The following is a 21,167-nucleotide window of genomic DNA, read 5'->3' as shown; positions in this document are numbered from 1 at the left end:
ATGGGGATAAAGGGGCGTGTACAGGGGTATGTAGGGATGGTTGGTTAGAGGGGTAGGTACAGGGGCAGGGAGATGGGGATAAAGGGGCATGTACGGGGTATGTAGGGATGGTTGGTTAGAGGGGTAGGTACAGGGGCAGGGATATGGGGATAAAGGGGCGTGTACGGGGTAGGTAGGGATGGTTGGTTAGAGGGGTAGGTACAGGGGCAGGGAGATGGGGATAAAGGGGCGTGTACAGGGGTAGGTAGGGATGGTTGGTTAGAGGGGTAGGTACAGGGGCAGGGAGATGGGGATAAAGGGGCGTGTACGGGGTATGCAGGGATGGTTGGTTAGAGGGGTAGGTGCAGGGGCAGGGAGATGGGGATAAAGGGGCGTGTACAGGGGTATGTAGGGATGGTTGGTTAGAGGGGTAGGTACAGGGGCAGGGATATGGGGATAAAGGAGCGTGTACGGTGTATGTAGGGATGGTTGGTTAGAGGGGTAGGTACAGGGGCAGGGATATGGGGATAAAGGGGCGTGTACGGGGTAGGTAGGGATGGTTGGTTAGAGGGGTAGGTACAGGGGCAGGGAGATGGGGATAAAGGGGCGTGTACAGGGGTAGGTAGGGATGGTTGGTTAGAGGGGTAGGTACAGGGGCAGGGAGATGGGGATAAAGGGGCGTATACAGGGGTATGTAGGGATGGTTGGTTAGAGGGGTAGGTACAGGGGCAGGGAGATGGGGATAAAGGGGCGTGTACAGGGGTATGTAGGGATGGTTGGTTAGAGGGGTAGGTACAGGGGCAGGGATATGGGGATAAAGGGGCGTGTACGGGGTATGTAGGGATGGTTGGTTAGAGGGGTAGGTACAGGGGTAGGTAGGGATGGTTGGTTAGAGGGGTAGGTAGCAGGGAGATGGGGATAAAGGGGCGTGTACAGGGGTAGGTAGGGATGGTTGGTTAGAGGGGTAGGTACAGGGGCAGGGAGATGGGGATAAAGGGGCATGTACGGGGTATGTAGGGATGGTTGGTTAGAGGGGTAGGTACAGGGGCAGGGATATGGGGATAAAGGGGCGTGTACGGGGTAGGTAGGGATGGTTGGTTAGAGGGGTAGGTACAGGGGCAGGGAGATGGGGATAAAGGGGCGTGTACAGGGGTAGGTAGGGATGGTTGGTTAGAGGGGTAGGTACAGGGGTAGGGAGATGGGGATAAAGGGGCGTGTACGGGGTATGCAGGGATGGTTGGTTAGAGGGGTAGGTGCAGGGGCAGGGAGATGGGGATAAAGGGGCGTGTACAGGGGTATGTAGGGATGGTTGGTTAGAGGGGTAGGTACAGGGGCAGGGATATGGGGATAAAGGAGCGTGTACGGGGTATGTAGGGATGGTTGGTTAGAGGGGTAGGTACAGGGGCAGGGATATGGGGATAAAGGGGCGTGTACGCGGTAGGTAGGGATGGTTGGTTAGAGGGGTAGGTACAGGGGCAGGGAGATGGGGATAAAGGGGCGTGTACAGGGGTAGGTAGGGATGGTTGGTTAGAGGGGTAGGTACAGGGGCAGGGAGATGGGGATAAAGGGGCGTGTACAGGGGTATGTAGGGATGGTTGGTTAGAGGGGTAGGTACAGGGGCAGGGAGATGGGGATAAAGGGGCGTGTACAGGGGTATGTAGGGATGGTTGGTTAGAGGGGTAGGTACAGGGGCAGGGATATGGGGATAAAGGGGCGTGTACGGGGTATGTAGGGATGGTTGGTTAGAGGGGTAGGTACAGGGGTAGGTAGGGATGGTTGGTTAGAGGGGTAGGTAGCAGGGAGATGGGGATAAAGGGGCGTGTACGGGGTATGTAGGGATGGTTGGTTAGAGGGGTAGGTACAGGGGCAGGGAGATGGGGATAAAGGGGCGTGTACGGGGTATGTAGGGATGGTTGGTTAGAGGGGTAGGTACAGGGGCAGGGAGATGGGGATAAAGGGGCGTGTACAGGGGTATGTAGGGATGGTTGGTTAGAGGGGTAGGTACAGGGGCAGGGAGATGGGGATAAAGGGGCGTGTACGGGGGTATGTAGGGATGGTTGGTTAGAGAGGTAGGTACAGGGGTATGTAGGGATGGTTGCTTAGAGGGGTAGGTACAGGGGCAGGGAGATGGGGATAAAGGGGCGTGAACAGGGGTAGGTAGGGATGGTTGGTTAGAGGGGTAGGTACAGGGGCAGGGAGATGGGGATAAAGGGGCGTGTACGGGGTATGTAGGGATGGTTGGTTAGAGGGGTGGGTACAGGGGCAGGGAGATGGGGATAAAGGGGCGTGTACGGGGTATGTAGGGATGGTTGGTTAGAGGGGTAGGTACAGGGGCAGGGAGATGGGGATAAAGGGGCGTGTACAGGGGTAGGTAGGGATGGTTGGTTAGAGGGGTGGGTACAGGGGCAGGGAGATGGGGATAAAGGGGCGTATACGGGGTATGTAGGGATGGTTGGTTAGAGGGGTAGGTACAAGGGCAGGGAGATGGGGATAAAGGGGCGTGTACAGGGGTAGGTAGGGATGGTTGGTTAGAGGGGTAGGTACAAGGGCAGGGAGATGGGGATAAAGGGGCGTGTACGGGGGTAGGTAGGGATGGTTGGTTAGAGGGGTAGGTACAGGGGCAGGGAGATGGGGATAAAGGGGCGTGTACGGGGTATGTAGGGATGGTTGGTTAGAGGGGTAGGTACAGGGGCAGGGAGATGGGGATAAAGGGGCGTGTACGGGGTATGTAGGGATGGTTGGTTAGAGGGGTAGGTACAGGGGCAGGGAGATGGGGATAAAGGGGCGTGTACGGGGTATGTAGGGATGGTTGGTTAGAGGGGTAGGTACAAGGGCAGGGAGATGGGGATAAAGGGGCGTGTACGGGATATGTAGGGATGGTTGGTTAGAGGGGTAGGTGCAGGGGCAGGGAGATGGGGATAAAGGGGCGTGTACGGGGTATGTAGGGATGGTTGGTTAGAGGGGTAGGTACAGGGGCAGGGAGATGGGGATAAAGGGGCGTGTACGGGGTATGTAGGGATGGTTGGTTAGAGGGGTAGGTACAAGGGCAGGGAGATGGGGATAAAGGGGCGTGTACGGGATATGTAGGGATGGTTGGTTAGAGGGGTAGGTACAGGGGCAGGGATATGGGGATAAAGGGGCGTGTACGGGGTATGTAGGGATGGTTGGTTAGAGGGGTAGGTACAGGGGTAGGGAGATGGGGATAAAGGGGCGTGTACAGGGGTAGGTAGGGATGGTTGGTTAGAGGGGTAGGTACAGGGGCAGGGAGATGGGGATAAAGGGGCGTGTACAGGGGTAGGTAGGGATGGTTGGTTAGAGGGGTAGGTACAAGGGCAGGGAGATGGGGATAAAGGGGCGTGTACAGGGGTATGTAGGGATGGTTGGTTAGAGGGGTAGGTACAGGGGTAGGGATATGGGGATAAAGGGGCGTGTACGGGGTATGTAGGGATGGTTGGTTAGAGGGGTAGGTACAGGGGCAGGGATATGGGGATAAAGGGGCGTGTACGGGGTAGGTAGGGATGGTTGGTTAGAGGGGTAGGTACAGGGGCAGGGAGATGGGGATAAAGGGGCGTGTACAGGGGTAGGTAGGGATGGTTGGTTAGAGGGGTAGGTACAGGGGCAGGGAGATGGGGATAAAGGGGCGTGTACAGGGGTAGGTAGGGATGGTTGGTTAGAGGGGTAGGTACAAGGGCAGGGAGATGGGGATAAAGGGGCGTGTACAGGGGTATGTAGGGATGGTTGGTTAGAGGGGTAGGTACAGGGGCAGGGATATGGGGATAAAGGGGCGTGTACGGGGTATGTAGGGATGGTTGGTTAGAGGGGTAGGTACAGGGGTAGGTAGGGATGGTTGGTTAGAGGGGTAGGTAGCAGGGAGATGGGGATAAAGGGGCGTGTACAGGGGTAGGTAGGAATGGTTGGTTAGAGGGGTAGGTACAGGGGCAGGGAGATGGGGATAAAGGGGCGTGTACGGGGTATGTAGGGATGGTTGGTTAGAGGGGTAGGTACAGGGGCAGGGAGATGGGGATAAAGGGGCGTGTACAGGGGTATGTAGGGATGGTTGGTTAGAGGGGTAGGTACAGGGGCAGGGAGATGGGGATAAAGGGGCGTGTACGGGGGTATGTAGGGATGGTTGGTTAGAGAGGTAGGTACAGGGGTATGTAGGGATGGTTGGTTAGAGGGGTAGGTACAGGGGCAGGGAGATGGGGATAAAGGGGCGTGTACAGGGGTAGGTAGGGATGGTTGGTTAGAGGGGTAGGTACAGGGGCAGGGAGATGGGGATAAAGGGGCGTGTACGGGGTATGTAGGGATGGTTGGTTAGAGGGGTGGGTACAGGGGCAGGGAGATGGGGATAAAGGGGCGTGTACGGGGTATGTAGGGATGGTTGGTTAGAGGGGTAGGTACAGGGGCAGGGAGATGGGGATAAAGGGGCGTGTACAGGGGTAGGTAGGGATGGTTGGTTAGAGGGGTGGGTACAGGGGCAGGGAGATGGGGATAAAGGGGCGTATACGGGGTATGTAGGGATGGTTGGTTAGAGGGGTAGGTACAAGGGCAGGGAGATGGGGATAAAGGGGCGTGTACAGGGGTAGGTAGGGATGGTTGGTTAGAGGGGTAGGTACAGGGGCAGGCAGATGGGGATAAAGGGGCGTGTACGGGGTATGTAGGGATGGTTGGTTAGAGGGGTAGGTACAGGGGCAGGGAGATGGGGATAAAGGGGCGTGTACAGGGGTATGTAGGGATGGTTGGTTAGAGGGGTAGGTGCAGGGGCAGGGAGATGGGGATAAAGGGGCGTGTACGGGGTATGTAGGGATGGTTGGTTAGAGGGGTAGGTACAAGGGCAGGGAGATGGGGATAAAGGGGCGTGTACAGGGGTAGGTAGGGATGATTGGTTAGAGGGGTAGGTACAGGGATAGGTAGGAATGGTTGGTTAGAGGGGTGGGTACAGGGGCAGGGAGATGGGGATAAAGGGGCGTGTACAGGGGTAGGTAGGGATGGTTGGTTAGAGGGGTAGGTACAAGGGCAGGGAGATGGGGATAAAGGGGCGTGTACAGGGGTAGGTAGGGATGGTTGGTTAGAGGGGTAGGTACAGGGGCAGGGAGATGGGGATAAAGGGGCGTGTACAGGGATAGGTAGGAATGGTTGGTTAGAGGGGTAGGTACAAGGGCAGGGAGATGGGGATAAAGGGGCGTGTACGGGATATGTAGGGATGGTTGGTTAGAGGGGTAGGTACAAGGGCAGGGAGATGGGGATAAAGGGGCGTGTACAGGGGTATGTAGGGATGGTTGGTTAGAGGGGTAGGTACAGGGGCAGGGATAGGGGGATAAAGGGGCGTGTACGGGGTATGTAGGGATGGTTGGTTAGAGGGGTAGGTACAGGGGCAGGGAGATGGGGATAAAGGGGCGTGTATGGGGTATATAGGGATGGTTGGTTAGAGGGGTAGGTACAGGGGCAGGGAGATGGGGATAAAGGGGCGTGTACGGGGTATGTAGGGATGGTTGGTTAGAGGGGTAGGTACAGGGGCAGTGAGATGGGGATAAAGGGGCGTGTATGGGGTATATAGGGATGGTTGGTTAGAGGGGTAGGTACAGGGGCAGGGAGATGGGGATAAAGGGGCGTGTACGGGGTATGTAGGGATGGTTGGTTAGAGGGGTAGGTAGCAGGGAGATGGGGATTAAGGGGCGTGTACGGGGTAGGTAGGGATGGTTGGTTAGAGGGGTAGGTACAAGGGCAGGGAGATGGGGATAAAGGGGCGTGTACAGTGGTAGGTAGGGATGGTTGGTTAGAGGGGTGGGTACAAGGGCAGGGAGATGGGGATAAAGGGGCGTGTACGGGGTATGTAGGGATGGTTGGTTAGAGGGGTAGGTACAGGGGCAGGGAGATGGGGATAAAGGGGCGTGTACAGGGGTATGTAGGGATGGTTGGTTAGAGGGGTAGGTACAGGGGCAGGGAGATGGGGATAAAGGGGCGTGTACGGGGTATGTAGGGATGGTTGGTTAGAGGGGTAGGTACAGGGGCAGGGAGATGGGGATAAAGGGGCGTGTACAGGGGTATGTAGGGATGGTTGGTTAGAGGGGTAGGTACAGGGGCAGGGAGATGGGGATAAAGGGGCGTGTATGGGGTATATAGGGATGGTTGCTTAGAGGGGTAGGTACAGGGGCAGGGAGATGGGGATAAAGGGGCGTGTACGGGGTATGTAGGGATGGTTGGTTAGAGGGGTAGGTACAAGGGCAGGGAGATGGGGATAAAGGGGCGTGTACAGGGGTATGTAGGGATGGTTGGTTAGAGGGGTAGGTACAGGGGCAGGGAGATGGGGATAAAGGGGCGTGTACGGGGGTATGTAGGGATGGTTGGTTAGAGGGGTAGGTACAGGGGTAGGTAGGGATGGTTGGTTAGAGGGGTAGGTACAGGGGTAGGTAGGGATGGTTGGTTAGAGGGGTAGGTACAGGGGCAGGGAGATGGGGATAAAGGGGCGTGTACAGGGGTATGTAGGGATGGTTGGTTAGAGGGGTAGGTACAGGGGCAGGGAGATGGGGATAAAGGGGCGTGTACAGGGGTAGGTAGGGATGGTTGGTTAGAGGGGTAGGTACAGGGGCAGGGAGATGGGGATAAAGGGGCATGTACGGGGTATGTAGGGATGGTTGGTTAGAGGGGTAGGTACAGGGGCAGGGAGATGGGGATAAAGGGGCGTGTACAGGGGTAGGTAGGGATGGTTGGTTAGAGGGGTGGGTACAGGGGCAGGGAGATGGGGATAAAGGGGCGTGTACGGGGTATGTAGGGATGGTTGGTTAGAGGGGTAGGTACAAGGGCAGGGAGATGGGGATAAAGGGGCGTGTACAGGGGTAGGTAGGGATGGTTGGTTAGAGGGGTAGGTACAGGGGCAGGGAGATGGGGATAAAGGGGCGTGTACAGGGGTATGTAGGGATGGTTGGTTAGAGGGGTAGGTGCAGGGGCAGGGAGATGGGGATAAAGGGGCGTGTACGGGGTATGTAGGGATGGTTGGTTAGAGGGGTAGGTACAAGGGCAGGGAGATGGGGATAAAGGGGCGTGTACAGGGGTAGGTAGGGATGGTTGGTTAGAGGGGTAGGTACAGGGATAGGTAGGAATGGTTGGTTAGAGGGGTGGGTACAGGGGCAGGGAGATGGGGATAAAGGGGCCTGTACAGGGGTAGGTAGGGATGGTTGGTTAGAGGGGTAGGTACAAGGGCAGGGAGATGGGGATAAAGGGGCGTGTACAGGGATAGGTAGGAATGGTTGGTTAGAGGGGTAGGTACAAGGGCAGGGAGATGGGGATAAAGGGACGTGTACGGGATATGTAGGGATGGTTGGTTAGAGGGGTAGGTACAAGGGCAGGGAGATGGGGATAAAGGGGCGTGTACAGGGGTATGTAGGGATGGTTGGTTAGAGGGGTAGGTACAGGGGCAGGGATAGGGGGATAAAGGGGCGTGTACGGGGTATGTAGGGATGGTTGGTTAGAGGGGTAGGTACAGGGGCAGGGAGATGGGGATAAAGGGGCGTGTATGGGGTATATAGGGATTGTTGGTTAGAGGGGTAGGTACAGGGGTAGGTAGGGATGGTTGGTTAGAGGGGTAGGTACAGGGGCAGGGAGATGGGGATAAAGGGGCGTGTACAGGGGTATATAGGGATGGTTGGTTAGAGGGGTAGGTACAGGGGCAGGGAGATGGGGATAAAGGGGCGTGTACGGGGTATGTAGGGATGGTTGGTTAGAGGGGTAGGTAGCAGGGAGATGGGGATAAAGGGGCGTGTACGGGGTAGGTAGGGATGGTTGGTTAGAGGGGTAGGTACAGGGGCAGGGAGATGGGGATAAAGGGGCGTGTACGGGGGTATGTAGGGATGGTTGGTTAGAGGGGTAGGTACAGGGGTAGGTAGGGATGGTTGGTTAGAGGGGTAGGTACAGGGGTAGGTAGGGATGGTTGGTTAGAGGGGTAGGTACAGGGGCAGGGAGATGGGGATAAAGGGGCGTGTACAGGGGTATGTAGGGATGGTTGGTTAGAGGGGTAGGTGCAGGGGCAGGGAGATGGGGATAAAGGGGCGTGTACGGGGTATGTAGGGATGGTTGGTTAGAGGGGTAGGTACAAGGGCAGGGAGATGGGGATAAAGGGGCGTGTACAGGGGTAGGTAGGGATGGTTGGTTAGAGGGGTAGGTACAGGGATAGGTAGGAATGGTTGGTTAGAGGGGTGGGTACAGGGGCAGGGAGATGGGGATAAAGGGGCGTGTACAGGGGTAGGTAGGGATGGTTGGTTAGAGGGGTAGGTACAGGGGCAGGGAGATGGGGATAAAGGGGCGTGTACAGGGGTATGTAGGGATGGTTGGTTAGAGGGGTAGGTACAGGGGCAGGGAGATGGGGATAAAGGGGCGTGTACGGGGTATGTAGGGATGGTTGGTTAGAGGGGTAGGTACAAGGGCAGGGAGATGGGGATAAAGGGGCGTGTACGGGGTAGGTAGGGATGGTTGGTTAGAGGGGTAGGTACAAGGGCAGGGAGATGGGGATAAAGGGGCGTGTACAGGGGTAGGTAGGGATGGTTGGTTAGAGGGGTGGGTACAAGGGCAGGGAGATGGGGATAAAGGGGCGTGTACGGGGTATGTAGGGATGGTTGGTTAGAGGGGTAGGTACAGGGGCAGGGAGATGGGGATAAAGGGGCGTGTACAGGGGTATGTAGGGATGGTTGGTTAGAGGGGTAGGTACAGGGGCAGGGAGATGGGGATAAAGGGGCGTGTACGGGGTATGTAGGGATGGTTGGTTAGAGGGGTAGGTACAGGGGCAGGGAGATGGGGATAAAGGGGCGTGTACAGGGGTATGTAGGGATGGTTGGTTAGAGGGGTAGGTACAGGGGCAGGGAGATGGGGATAAAGGGGCGTGTATGGGGTATATAGGGATGGTTGGTTAGAGGGGTAGGTACAGGGGCAGGGAGATGGGGATAAAGGGGCGTGTACGGGGTATGTAGGGATGGTTGGTTAGAGGGGTAGGTACAAGGGCAGGGAGATGGGGATAAAGGGGCGTGTACAGGGGTATGTAGGGATGGTTGGTTAGAGGGGTAGGTACAGGGGCAGGGAGATGGGGATAAAGGGGCGTGTACGGGGGTATGTAGGGATGGTTGGTTAGAGGGGTAGGTACAGGGGTAGGTAGGGATGGTTGGTTAGAGGGGTAGGTACAGGGGCAGGGAGATGGGGATAAAGGGGCGTGTACAGGGGTATGTAGGGATGGTTGGTTAGAGGGGTAGGTACAGGGGCAGGGAGATGGGGATAAAGGGGCGTGTGCAGGGGTAGGAAGGGATGGTTGGTTAGAGGGGTAGGTACAGGGGCAGGGAGATGGGGATAAAGGGGCGTGTACGGGGTAGGTAGGGATGGTTGGTTAGAGGGGTGGGTACAGGGGCAGGGAGATGGGGATAAAGGGGCGTGTACGGGGTATGTAGGGATGGTTGGTTAGAGGGGTAGGTACAGGGGCAGGGAGATGGGGATAAAGGGGCGTGTACAGGGGTAGGTAGGGATTGTTGGTTAGAGGGGTGGGTACAGGGGCAGGGAGATGGGGATAAAGGGGCGTGTACGCGGTATGTAGGGATGGTTGGTTAGAGGGGTAGGTACAAGGGCAGGGAGATGGGGATAAAGGGGCGTGTACAGGGGTAGGTAGGGATGGTTGGTTAGAGGGGTAGGTACAAGGGCAGGGAGATGGGGATAAAGGGGCGTGTACAGGGGTAGGTAGGGATGGTTGGTTAGAGGGGTAGGTACAGGGGCAGGGAGATGGGGATAAAGGGGCGTGTACAGGGGTATGTAGGGATGGTTGGTTAGAGGGGTAGGTGCAGGGGCAGGGAGATGGGGATAAAGGGGCGTGTACGGGGTATGTAGGGATGGTTGGTTAGAGGGGTAGGTACAAGGGCAGGGAGATGGGGATAAAGGGGCGTGTACAGGGGTAGGTAGGGATGGTTGGTTAGAGGGGTAGGTACAGGGATAGGTAGGAATGGTTGGTTAGAGGGGTGGGTACAGGGGCAGGGAGATGGGGATAAAGGGGCGTGTACAGGGGTAGGTAGGGATGGTTGGTTAGAGGGGTAGGTACAAGGGCAGGGAGATGGGGATAAAGGGGCGTGTACAGGGATAGGTAGGAATGGTTGGTTAGAGGGGTAGGTACAAGGGCAGGGAGATGGGGATAAAGGGGCGTGTACGGGATATGTAGGGATGGTTGGTTAGAGGGGTAGGTACAAGGGCAGGGAGATGGGGATAAAGGGGCGTGTACAGGGGTATGTAGGGATGGTTGGTTAGAGGGGTAGGTACAGGGGCAGGGAGATGGGGATAAAGGGGCGTGTATGGGGTATATAGGGATGGTTGGTTAGAGGGGTAGGTATAGGGGCAGGGAGATGGGGATAAAGGGGCGTGTACGGGGTATGTAGGGAAGGTTGGTTAGAGGGGTAGGTACAGGGGCAGGGAGATGGGGATAAAGGGGCGTGTATGGGGTATATAGGGATGTTTGGTTAGAGGGGTAGGTACAGGGGCAGGGAGATGGGGATAAAGGGGCGTGTACGGGGTATGTAGGGATGGTTGGTTAGAGGGGTAGGTAGCAGGGAGATGGGGATAAAGGGGCGTGTACGGGGTAGGTAGGGATGGTTGGTTAGAGGGGTAGGTACAAGGGCAGAGAGATGGGGATAAAGGGGCGTGTACAGGGGTAGGTAGGGATGGTTGGTTAGAGGGGTGGGTACAAGGGCAGGGAGATGGGGATAAAGGGGCGTGTACGGGGTATGTAGGGATGGTTGGTTAGAGGAGTGTGTACAGGGGTAGGTAGGGATGGTTGGTTAGAGGGGTAGGTACAGGGGCAGGGAGATGGGGATAAAGGGGCGTATACGGGGTAGGTAGGGATGGTTGGTTAGAGGGGTAGGTACAAGGGCAGGGAGATGGGGATAAAGGGGCGTGTACGGGGTATGTAGGGATGGTTGGTTAGAGGGGTAGGTACAGGGGCAGGGAGATGGGGATAAAGGGGCGTGTACAGGGGTATGTAGGGATGGTTGGTTAGAGGGGTAGGTACAAGGGCAGGGAGATGGGGATAAAGGGGCGTGTACGGGGTATGTAGGGATGGTTGGTTAGAGGGGTAGGTACAGGGGCAGGGAGCTGGGGATAAAGGGGCGTGTACAGGGATAGGTAGGGATGGTTGGTTAGAGGGGTAGGTACAGGGGCAGGGATATGGGGATAAAGGGGCGTGTATGGGGTATATAGGGATGGTTGGTTAGAGGGGTAGGTACAAGGGCAGGGAGATGGGGATAAAGGGGCGTGTACGGGGTATGTAGGGATGGTTGGTTAGAGGGGTAGGTACAGGGGCAGGGAGATGGGGATAAAGGGGCGTGTACAGGGGTAGGTAGGGATGGTTGGTTAGAGGGGTAGGTACAGGGGCAGGGAGCTGGGCATAAAGGGGCATGTACGGGGTATATAGGGATGGTTGGTTAGAGGGGTAGGTACAGGGGCAGGTAGATGGGGATAAAGGGGCGTGTACAGGGGTAGGTAGGAATGGTTGGTTAGAGGGGTAGGTACAGGGGCAGGGAGATGGGGATAAAGGGGCGTGTACGGGGTATGTAGGGATGGTTGGTTAGAGGGGTAGGTACAGGGGTAGGTAGGGATGGTTGGTTAGAGGGGGAGGTACAGGGGCAGGGAGATGGGGATAAAGGGGCGTGTACGGGGTATGTAGGGATGGTTGGTTAGAGGGGTAGGTACAGGGGCAGGGAGATGGGGATAAAGGGGCGTGTACAGGGGTATGTAGGGATGGTTGGTTAGAGGGGTAGGTACAAGGGCAGGGAGATGGGGATAAAGGGGCGTGTACGGGGTATGTAGGGATGGTTGGTTAGAGGGGTAGGTACAGGGGCAGGGACATGGGGATAAAGGGGCGTGTACAGGGGTAGGTAGGGATGGTTGGTTAGAGGGGTAGGTACAGGGGCAGGGAGATGGGGATAAAGGGGCGTGTACAGGGGTATATAGGGATGGTTGGTTAGAGGGGTAGGTACAGGGGCAGGGATATGGGGATAAAGGGGCGTGTATGGGGTATATAGGGATGGTTGGTTAGAGGGGTAGGTACAAGGGCAGGGAGATGGGGATAAAGGGGCGTGTACGGGGTATGTAGGGATGGTTGGTTAGAGGGGTAGGTACAGGGGTATGTAGGGATGGTTGGTTAGAGGGGTAGGTACAGGGGCAGGGAGATGGGGATAAAGGGGCGTGTACGGGATATGTAGGGATGGTTGGTTAGAGGGGTAGGTACAAGGGCAGGGAGATGGGGATAAAGGGGCGTGTACAGGGGTATGTAGGGATGGTTGGTTAGAGGGGTAGGTACAGGGGCAGGGATAGGGGGATAAAGGGGCGTGTACGGGGTATGTAGGGATGGTTGGTTAGAGGGGTAGGTACAGGGGCAGGGAGATGGGGATAAAGGGGCGTGTACGGGGTATGTAGGGAAGGTTGGTTAGAGGGGTAGGTACAGGGGCAGGGAGATGGGGATAAAGGGGCGTGTATGGGGTATATAGGGATGGTTGGTTAGAGGGGTAGGTACAGGGGCAGGGAGATGGGGATAAAGGGGCGTGTACGGGGTATGTAGGGATGGTTGGTTAGAGGGGTAGGTAGCAGGGAGATGGGGATAAAGGGGCGTGTACGGGGTAGGTAGGGATGGTTGGTTAGAGGGGTAGGTACAAGGGCAGGGAGATGGGGATAAAGGGGCGTGTACAGGGGTAGGTAGGGATGGTTGGTTAGAGGGGTGGGTACAAGGGCAGGGAGATGGGGATAAAGGGGCGTGTACGGGGTATGTAGGGATGGTTGGTTAGAGGAGTGTGTACAGGGGTAGGTAGGGATGGTTGGTTAGAGGGGTAGGTACAGGGGCAGGGAGATGGGGATAAAGGGGCATGTACGGGGTATGTAGGGATGGTTGGTTAGAGGGGTAGGTACAGGGGCAGGGAGATGGGGATAAAGGGGCGTGTACAGGGGTAGGTAGGGATGATTGGTTAGAGGGGTGGGTACAGGGGCAGGGAGATGGGGATAAAGGGGCGTGTACGGGGTATGTAGGGATGGTTGGTTAGAGGGGTAGGTACAAGGGCAGGGAGATGGGGATAAAGGGGCGTGTACAGGGGTAGGTAGGGATGGTTGGTTAGAGGGGTAGGTACAGGGGCAGGGAGATGGGGATAAAGGGGCGTGTACAGGGGTATGTAGGGATGGTTGGTTAGAGGGGTAGGTGCAGGGGCAGGGAGATGGGGATAAAGGGGCGTGTACGGGGTATGTAGGGATGGTTGGTTAGAGGGGTAGGTACAAGGGCAGGGAGATGGGGATAAAGGGGCGTGTACAGGGGTAGGTAGGGATGGTTGGTTAGAGGGGTAGGTGCAGGGGCAGGGAGATGGGGATAAAGGGGCGTGTACGGGGTATGTAGGGATGGTTGGTTAGAGGGGTAGGTACAAGGGCAGGGAGATGGGGATAAAGGGGCGTGTACAGGGGTAGGTAGGGATGATTGGTTAGAGGGGTAGGTACAGGGATAGGTAGGAATGGTTGGTTAGAGGGGTGGGTACAGGGGCAGGGAGATGGGGATAAAGGGGCGTGTACAGGGGTAGGTAGGGATGGTTGGTTAGAGGGGTAGGTACAAGGGCAGGGAGATGGGGATAAAGGGGCGTGTACAGGGGTAGGTAGGGATGGTTGGTTAGAGGGGTAGGTACAGGGGCAGGGAGATGGGGATAAAGGGGCGTGTACAGGGATAGGTAGGAATGGTTGGTTAGAGGGGTAGGTACAAGGGCAGGGAGATGGGGATAAAGGGGCGTGTACGGGATATGTAGGGATGGTTGGTTAGAGGGGTAGGTACAAGGGCAGGGAGATGGGGATAAAGGGGCGTGTACAGGGGTATGTAGGGATGGTTGGTTAGAGGGGTAGGTACAGGGGCAGGGAGATGGGGATAAAGGGGCGTGTATGGGGTATATAGGGATGGTTGGTTAGAGGGGTAGGTACAGGGGCAGGGAGATGGGGATAAAGGGGCGTGTACGGGGTATGTAGGGATGGTTGGTTAGAGGGGTAGGTACAGGGGCAGTGAGATGGGGATAAAGGGGCGTGTATGGGGTATATAGGGATGGTTGGTTAGAGGGGTAGGTACAGGGGCAGGGAGATGGGGATAAAGGGGCGTGTACGGGGTATGTAGGGATGGTTGGTTAGAGGGGTAGGTAGCAGGGAGATGGGGATAAAGGGGCGTGTACGGGGTAGGTAGGGATGGTTGGTTAGAGGGGTAGGTACAAGGGCAGGGAGATGGGGATAAAGGGGCGTGTACAGGGGTAGGTAGGGATGGTTGGTTAGAGGGGTGGGTACAAGGGCAGGGAGATGGGGATAAAGGGGCGTGTACGGGGTATGTAGGGATGGTTGGTTAGAGGGGTAGGTACAGGGGCAGGGAGATGGGGATAAAGGGGCGTGTACAGGGGTATGTAGGGATGGTTGGTTAGAGGGGTAGGTACAGGGGCAGGGAGATGGGGATAAAGGGGCGTGTACGGGGTATGTAGGGATGGTTGGTTAGAGGGGTAGGTACAGGGGCAGGGAGATGGGGATAAAGGGGCGTGTACAGGGGTATGTAGGGATGGTTGGTTAGAGGGGTAGGTACAGGGGCAGGGAGATGGGGATAAAGGGGCGTGTATGGGGTATATAGGGATGGTTGCTTAGAGGGGTAGGTACAGGGGCAGGGAGATGGGGATAAAGGGGCGTGTACGGGGTATGTAGGGATGGTTGGTTAGAGGGGTAGGTACAAGGGCAGGGAGATGGGGATAAAGGGGCGTGTACAGGGGTATGTAGGGATGGTTGGTTAGAGGGGTAGGTACAGGGGCAGGGAGATGGGGATAAAGGGGCGTGTACGGGGGTATGTAGGGATGGTTGGTTAGAGGGGTAGGTACAGGGGTAGGTAGGGATGGTTGGTTAGAGGGGTAGGTACAGGGGTAGGTAGGGATGGTTGGTTAGAGGGGTGGGTACAGGGGCAGGGAGATGGGGATAAAGGGGCCTGTACAGGGGTAGGTAGGGATGGTTGGTTAGAGGGGTAGGTACAAGGGCAGGGAGATGGGGATAAAGGGGCGTGTACAGGGATAGGTAGGAATGGTTGGTTAGAGGGGTAGGTACAAGGGCAGGGAGATGGGGATAAAGGGACGTGTACGGGATATGTAGGGATGGTTGGTTAGAGGGGTAGGTACAAGGGCAGGGAGATGGGGATAAAGGGGCGTGTACAGGGGTATGTAGGGATGGTTGGTTAGAGGGGTAGGTACAGGGGCAGGGATAGGGGGATAAAGGGGCGTGTACGGGGTATGTAGGGATGGTTGGTTAGAGGGGTAGGTACAGGGGCAGGGAGATGGGGATAAAGGGGCGTGTATGGGGTATATAGGGATTGTTGGTTAGAGGGGTAGGTACAGGGGCAGGGAGATGGGGATAAAGGGGCGTGTACGGGGTATGTAGGGATGGTTGGTTAGAGGGGTAGGTACAGGGGCAGGGAGATGGGGATAAAGGGGCGTGTACGGGGGTATGTAGGGATGGTTGGTTAGAGGGGTAGGTACAGGGGTAGGTAGGGATGGTTGGTTAGAGGGGTAGGTACAGGGGCAGGGAGATGGGGATAAAGGGGCGTGTACAGGGGTATATAGGGATGGTTGGTTAGAGGGGTAGGTACAGGGGCAGGGAGATGGGGATAAAGGGGCGTGTACGGGGTATGTAGGGATGGTTGGTTAGAGGGGTAGGTAGCAGGGAGATGGGGATAAAGGGGCGTGTACGGGGTAGGTAGGGATGGTTGGTTAGAGGGGTAGGTACAAGGGCAGGGAGATGGGGATAAAGGGGCGTGTACAGGGGTAGGTAGGGATGGTTGGTTAGAGGGGTGGGTACAAGGGCAGGGAGATGGGGATAAAGGGGCGTGTACGGGGTATGTAGGGATGGTTGGTTAGAGGGGTAGGTACAGGGGCAGGGAGATGGGGATAAAGGGGCGTGTACAGGGGTATGTAGGGATGGTTGGTTAGAGGGGTAGGTACAGGGGCAGGGAGATGGGGATAAAGGGGCGTGTACGGGGTATGTAGGGATGGTTGGTTAGAGGGGTAGGTACAGGGGCAGGGAGATGGGGATAAAGGGGCGTGTACAGGGGTATGTAGGGATGGTTGGTTAGAGGGGTAGGTACAGGGGCAGGGAGATGGGGATAAAGGGGCGTGTATGGGGTATATAGGGATGGTTGGTTAGAGGGGTAGGCACAGGGGCAGGGAGATGGGGATAAAGGGGCGTGTACGGGGTATGTAGGGATGGTTGGTTAGAGGGGTAGGTACAAGGGCAGGGAGATGGGGATAAAGGGGCGTGTACAGGGGTATGTAGGGATGGTTGGTTAGAGGGGTAGGTACAGGGGCAGGGAGATGGGGATAAAGGGGCGTGTACGGGGGTATGTAGGGATGGTTGGTTAGAGGGGTAGGTACAGGGGTAGGTAGGGATGGTTGGTTAGAGGGGTAGGTACAGGGGCAGGGAGATGGGGATAAAGGGGCGTGTACAGGGGTATGTAGGGATGGTTGGTTAGAGGGGTAGGTACAGGGGCAGGGAGATGGGGATAAAGGGGCGTGTGCAGGGGTAGGTAGGGATGGTTGGTTAGAGGGGTAGGTACAGGGGCAGGGAGATGGGGATAAAGGGGCGTGTACGGGGTAGGTAGGGATGGTTGGTTAGAGGGGTGGGTACAGGGGCAGGGAGATGGGGATAAAGGGGCGTGTACGGGGTATGTAGGGATGGTTGGTTAGAGGGGTAGGTACAGGGGCAGGGAGATGGGGATAAAGGGGCGTGTACAGGGGTAGGTAGGGATTGTTGGTTAGAGGGGTGGGTACAGGGGCAGGGAGATGGGGATAAAGGGGCGTGTACGGGGTATGTAGGGATGGTTGGTTAGAGGGGTAGGTACAAGGGCAGGGAGATGGGGATAAAGGGGCGTGTACAGGGGTAGGTAGGGATGGTTGGTTAGAGGGGTAGGTACAAGGGCAGGGAGATGGGGATAAAGGGGCGTGTACAGGGGTAGGTAGGGATGGTTGGTTAGAGGGGTAGGTACAGGGGCAGGGAGATGGGGATAAAGGGGCGTGTACAGGGGTATGTAGGGATGGTTGGTTAGAGGGGTAGGTGCAGGGGCAGGGAGATGGGGATAAAGGGGCGTGTACGGGGTATGTAGGGATGGTTGGTTAGAGGGGTAGGTACAAGGGCAGGGAGATGGGGATAAAGGGGCGTGTACAGGGGTAGGTAGGGATGGTTGGTTAGAGGGGTAGGTACAGGGATAGGTAGGAATGGTTGGTTAGAGGGGTGGGTACAGGGGCAGGGAGATGGGGATAAAGGGGCGTGTACAGGGGTAGGTAGGGATGGTTGGTTAGAGGGGTAGGTACAAGGGCAGGGAGATGGGGATAAAGGGGCGTGTACAGGGATAGGTAGGAATGGTTGGTTAGAGGGGTAGGTACAAGGGCAGGGAGATGGGGATAAAGGGGCGTGTACGGGATATGTAGGGATGGTTGGTTAGAGGGGTAGGTACAAGGGCAGGGAGATGGGGATAAAGGGGCGTGTACAGGGGTATGTAGGGATGGTTGGTTTAGAGGGGTAGGTACAGGGGCAGGGAGATGGGGATAAAGGGGCGTGTATGGGGTATATAGGGATGGTTTGGTTAGAGGGGTAGGTATAGGGGGCAGGGAGATGGGGATAAAGGGGCGTGTACGGGGTATGTAGGGAAGGTTGGTTAGAGGGGTAGGTACAGGGGCAGGGGAGATGGGGATAAAGGGGCGTGTATGGGGTATATAGGGATGTTTGGTTAGAGGGGGTAGGTACAGGGGCAGGGAGATGGGGATAAAGGGGCGTGTACGGGGTATGTAGGGATGGTTGGTTAGAGGGGTAGGTAGCAGGGAGATGGGGATAAAGGGGCGTGTAACGGGGTAGGTAGGGATGGTTGGTTAGAGGGGTAGGTACAAGGGCAGAGAGATTGGGGATAAAGGGGCGTGTACAGGGGGTAGGTAGGGATGGTTGGTTAGAGGGGTGGGTACAAGGGCAGGGAGATGGGGATAAAGGGGCGTGTACGGGGGTATGTAGGGATGGTTGGTTAGAGGAGTGTGTACAGGGGTAGGTAGGGATGGTTGGTTAGAGGGGTAGGTACAGGGGCAGGGAGATGGGGAATAAAGGGGCGTATACGGGGTAGGTAGGGATGGTTTGGTTAGAGGGGTAGGTACAAGGGCAGGGAGATGGGGATAAAGGGGCGTGTACGGGGTATGTAGGGATGGTTGGTTAGAGGGGTAGGTACAGGGGCAGGGAGATGGGGATAAAAGGGGCGTGTACAGGGGTATGTAGGGATGGTTGGTTTAGAGGGGTAGGTACAAGGGCAGGGGAGATGGGGATAAAGGGGCGTGTACGGGGTATGTAGGGATGGTTGGTTAGAGGGGTAGGTACAGGGGCAGGGAGCTGGGGATAAAGGGGCGTGTACAGGGATAGGTAGGGATGGTTGGTTAGAGGGGTAGGTACAGGGGCAGGGATTATGGGGATAAAGGGGCGTGTAATGGGGTATATAGGGATGGTTGGTTAGAGGGGTAGGTACAAGGGGCAGGGAGATGGGGATAAAGGGGGCGTGTACGGGGTATGTAGGGATGGTTGGTTAGAGGGGTAGGTACAGGGGGCAGGGAGATGGGGATAAAGGGGCGTGTACAGGGGTAGGTAGGGATGGTTGGTTAGAGGGGTAGGTACAGGGGCAGGGAGCTGGGCATAAAGGGGGCATGTACGGGGTATATAGGGATGGTTGGTTAGAGGGGTAGGTACAGGGGCAGGTAGATGGGGATAAAGGGGGCGTGTACAGGGGTAGGTAGGAATGGTTGGTTAGAGGGGTAGGTACAGGGGCAGGGAGATGGGGATAAAGGGGCGTGTACGGGGTATGTAGGGATGGTTGGTTAGAGGGGGTAGGTACAGGGGTAGGTAGGGATGGTTTGGTTAGAGGGGGAGGTACAGGGGCAGGGAGATGGGGATAAAGGGGCCGTGTACGGGGTATGTAGGGATGGTTGGTTAGAGGGGTAGGTACAGGGGCAGGGAGATGGGGATTAAAGGGGCGTGTACAGGGGTAATGTAGGGATGGTTGGTTAGAGGGGTAGGTACAAGGGCAGGGAGATGGGGATAAAGGGGCGTGTACGGGGTATGTAGGGATGGTTGGTTAGAGGGGGTAGGTACAGGGGCAGGGGACATGGGGATAAAGGGGGCGTGTACAGGGGTAGGTAGGGATGGTTGGTTAGAGGGGTAGGTAACAGGGGCAGGGAGATGGGGATAAAGGGGCGTGTACAGGGGTATATAGGGGATGGTTTGGTTAGAGGGGGTAGGTACAGGGGCAGGGATATGGGGATAAAGGGGCGTGTATGGGGTATATAGGGATGGTTGGTTAGAGGGGTAGGTACAAGGGCAGGGAGATGGGGATAAAGGGGCGTGTACGGGGGTATGTAGGGATGGTTGGTTAGAGGGGTAGGTACAGGGGTATGTAGGGATGGTTGGTTAGAGGGGTAGGTACAGGGGCAGGGGAGATGGGGATAAAGGGGGCGTGTACGGGGATATGTAGGGATGGTTGGTTAGAGGGGTAGGTACAAGGGCAGGGAGATGGGGATAAAGGGGGCGTGTACAGGGGTATGTAGGGATGGTTGGTTAGAGGGGTAGGTAACAGGGGCAGGGATAGGGGGATAAAGGGGGCGTGTACGGGGTATGTAGGGATGGTTGGTTAGAGGGGTAGGTACAGGGGCAGGGAGATGGGGATAAAGGGGGCGTGTACGGGGTATGTAGGGAAGGTTGGTTAGAGGGGGTAGGTACAGGGGCAGGGAGATGGGGATAAAGGGGCGTGTATGGGGTTATATAGGGATGGTTGGTTAGAGGGGTAGGTTACAGGGGCAGGGAGATGGGGATAAAGGGGCGTGTACGGGGTATGTAGGGATGGTTGGTTAGAGGGGTAGGTAGCAGGGGAGATGGGGGATAAAGGGGCGTGTACGGGGTAGGTAGGGATGGTTTGGTTAGAGGGGTAGGTACAAGGGCAGGGAGATGGGGATAAAGGGGCGTGTACAGGGGTAGGTAGGGATGGTTGGTTAGAGGGGTGGGGTAACAAGGGCAGGGAGATGGGGATAAAAGGGGCGTGTACGGGGTATGTAGGGATGGTTGGTTAGAGGAGTGTGTACAGGGGTAGGTAGGGATGGTTGGTTAGAGGGGGTAGGTACAGGGGCAGGGAGATGGGGATAAAGGGGGCATGTACGGGGTATGTTAGGGGATGGTTGGTTAGAGGGGTAGGTACAGGGGCAGGGAGATGGGGATAAAGGGGCGTGTACAGGGGTAGGTAGGGATGGTTGGTTAGAGGGGGTGGGTACAGGGGCAGGGAGATGGGGATAAAGGGGCGTGTACGGGGTATGTAGGGATGGTTGGTTAGAGGGGTAGGTACAAGGGCAGGGAGATGGGGGATAAAGGGGCGTGTACAGGGGTAGGTAGGGATGGTTGGTTAGAGGGGTAGGTACAGGGGCAGGGAGATGGGGATAAAGGGGCGTGTACAGGGGTATGTAGGGGATGGTTGGTTTAGAGGGGGTAGGTGCAGGGGCAGGGAGATGGGGATAAAGGGGCGTGTAACGGGGTTATGTAGGGATGGTTGGCTAGAGGGGTAGGTACAAGGGCAGGGAGATGGGGATAAAGGGGCGTGTACAGGGGTAGGTAGGGATGGTTGGTTAGAGGGGTAGGTACAGGGGCAGGGAGATGGGGATAAAGGGGCGTGTACAGGGGTATGTAGGGATGGTTGGTTAGAGGGGTAGGTGCAGGGGCAGGGAGATGGGGATAAAGGGGGCGTGTACGGGGGTATGTAGGGATGGTTTGGTTAGAGGGGTAGGTTACAAGGGCAGGGAGATGGGGATAAAGGGGCGTGTTACAGGGGTAGGTAGGGATGGTTGGTTAGAGGGGGTAGGTTACAGGGATAGGTAGGAAATGGTTGGTTAGAGGGGTGGGTACAGGGGCAGGGAGATGGGGGATAAAGGGGGCGTGTAACAGGGATAGGTAGGAATGGTTGGTTAGAGGGGTAGGTACAAGGGCAGGGAGATGGGGATAAAGGGACGTGTACGGGATATGTAGGGATGGTTGGTTTAGAGGGGTAGGTACAAGGGCAGGGAGATGGGGATAAAAGGGGCGTGTACAGGGGTATGTAGGGATGGTTGGTTAGAGGGGTAGGTTACAGGGGA

The sequence above is a fragment of the Malaclemys terrapin genome, chromosome 23 (assembly GCF_027887155.1).
Source record: "Malaclemys terrapin pileata isolate rMalTer1 chromosome 23, rMalTer1.hap1, whole genome shotgun sequence".
Classification (NCBI taxonomy): domain Eukaryota; kingdom Metazoa; phylum Chordata; order Testudines; family Emydidae; genus Malaclemys; species Malaclemys terrapin.
The sequence above is the reverse complement of the archived record's forward strand: the minus strand, read 5'-3'. Positions refer to the sequence as shown.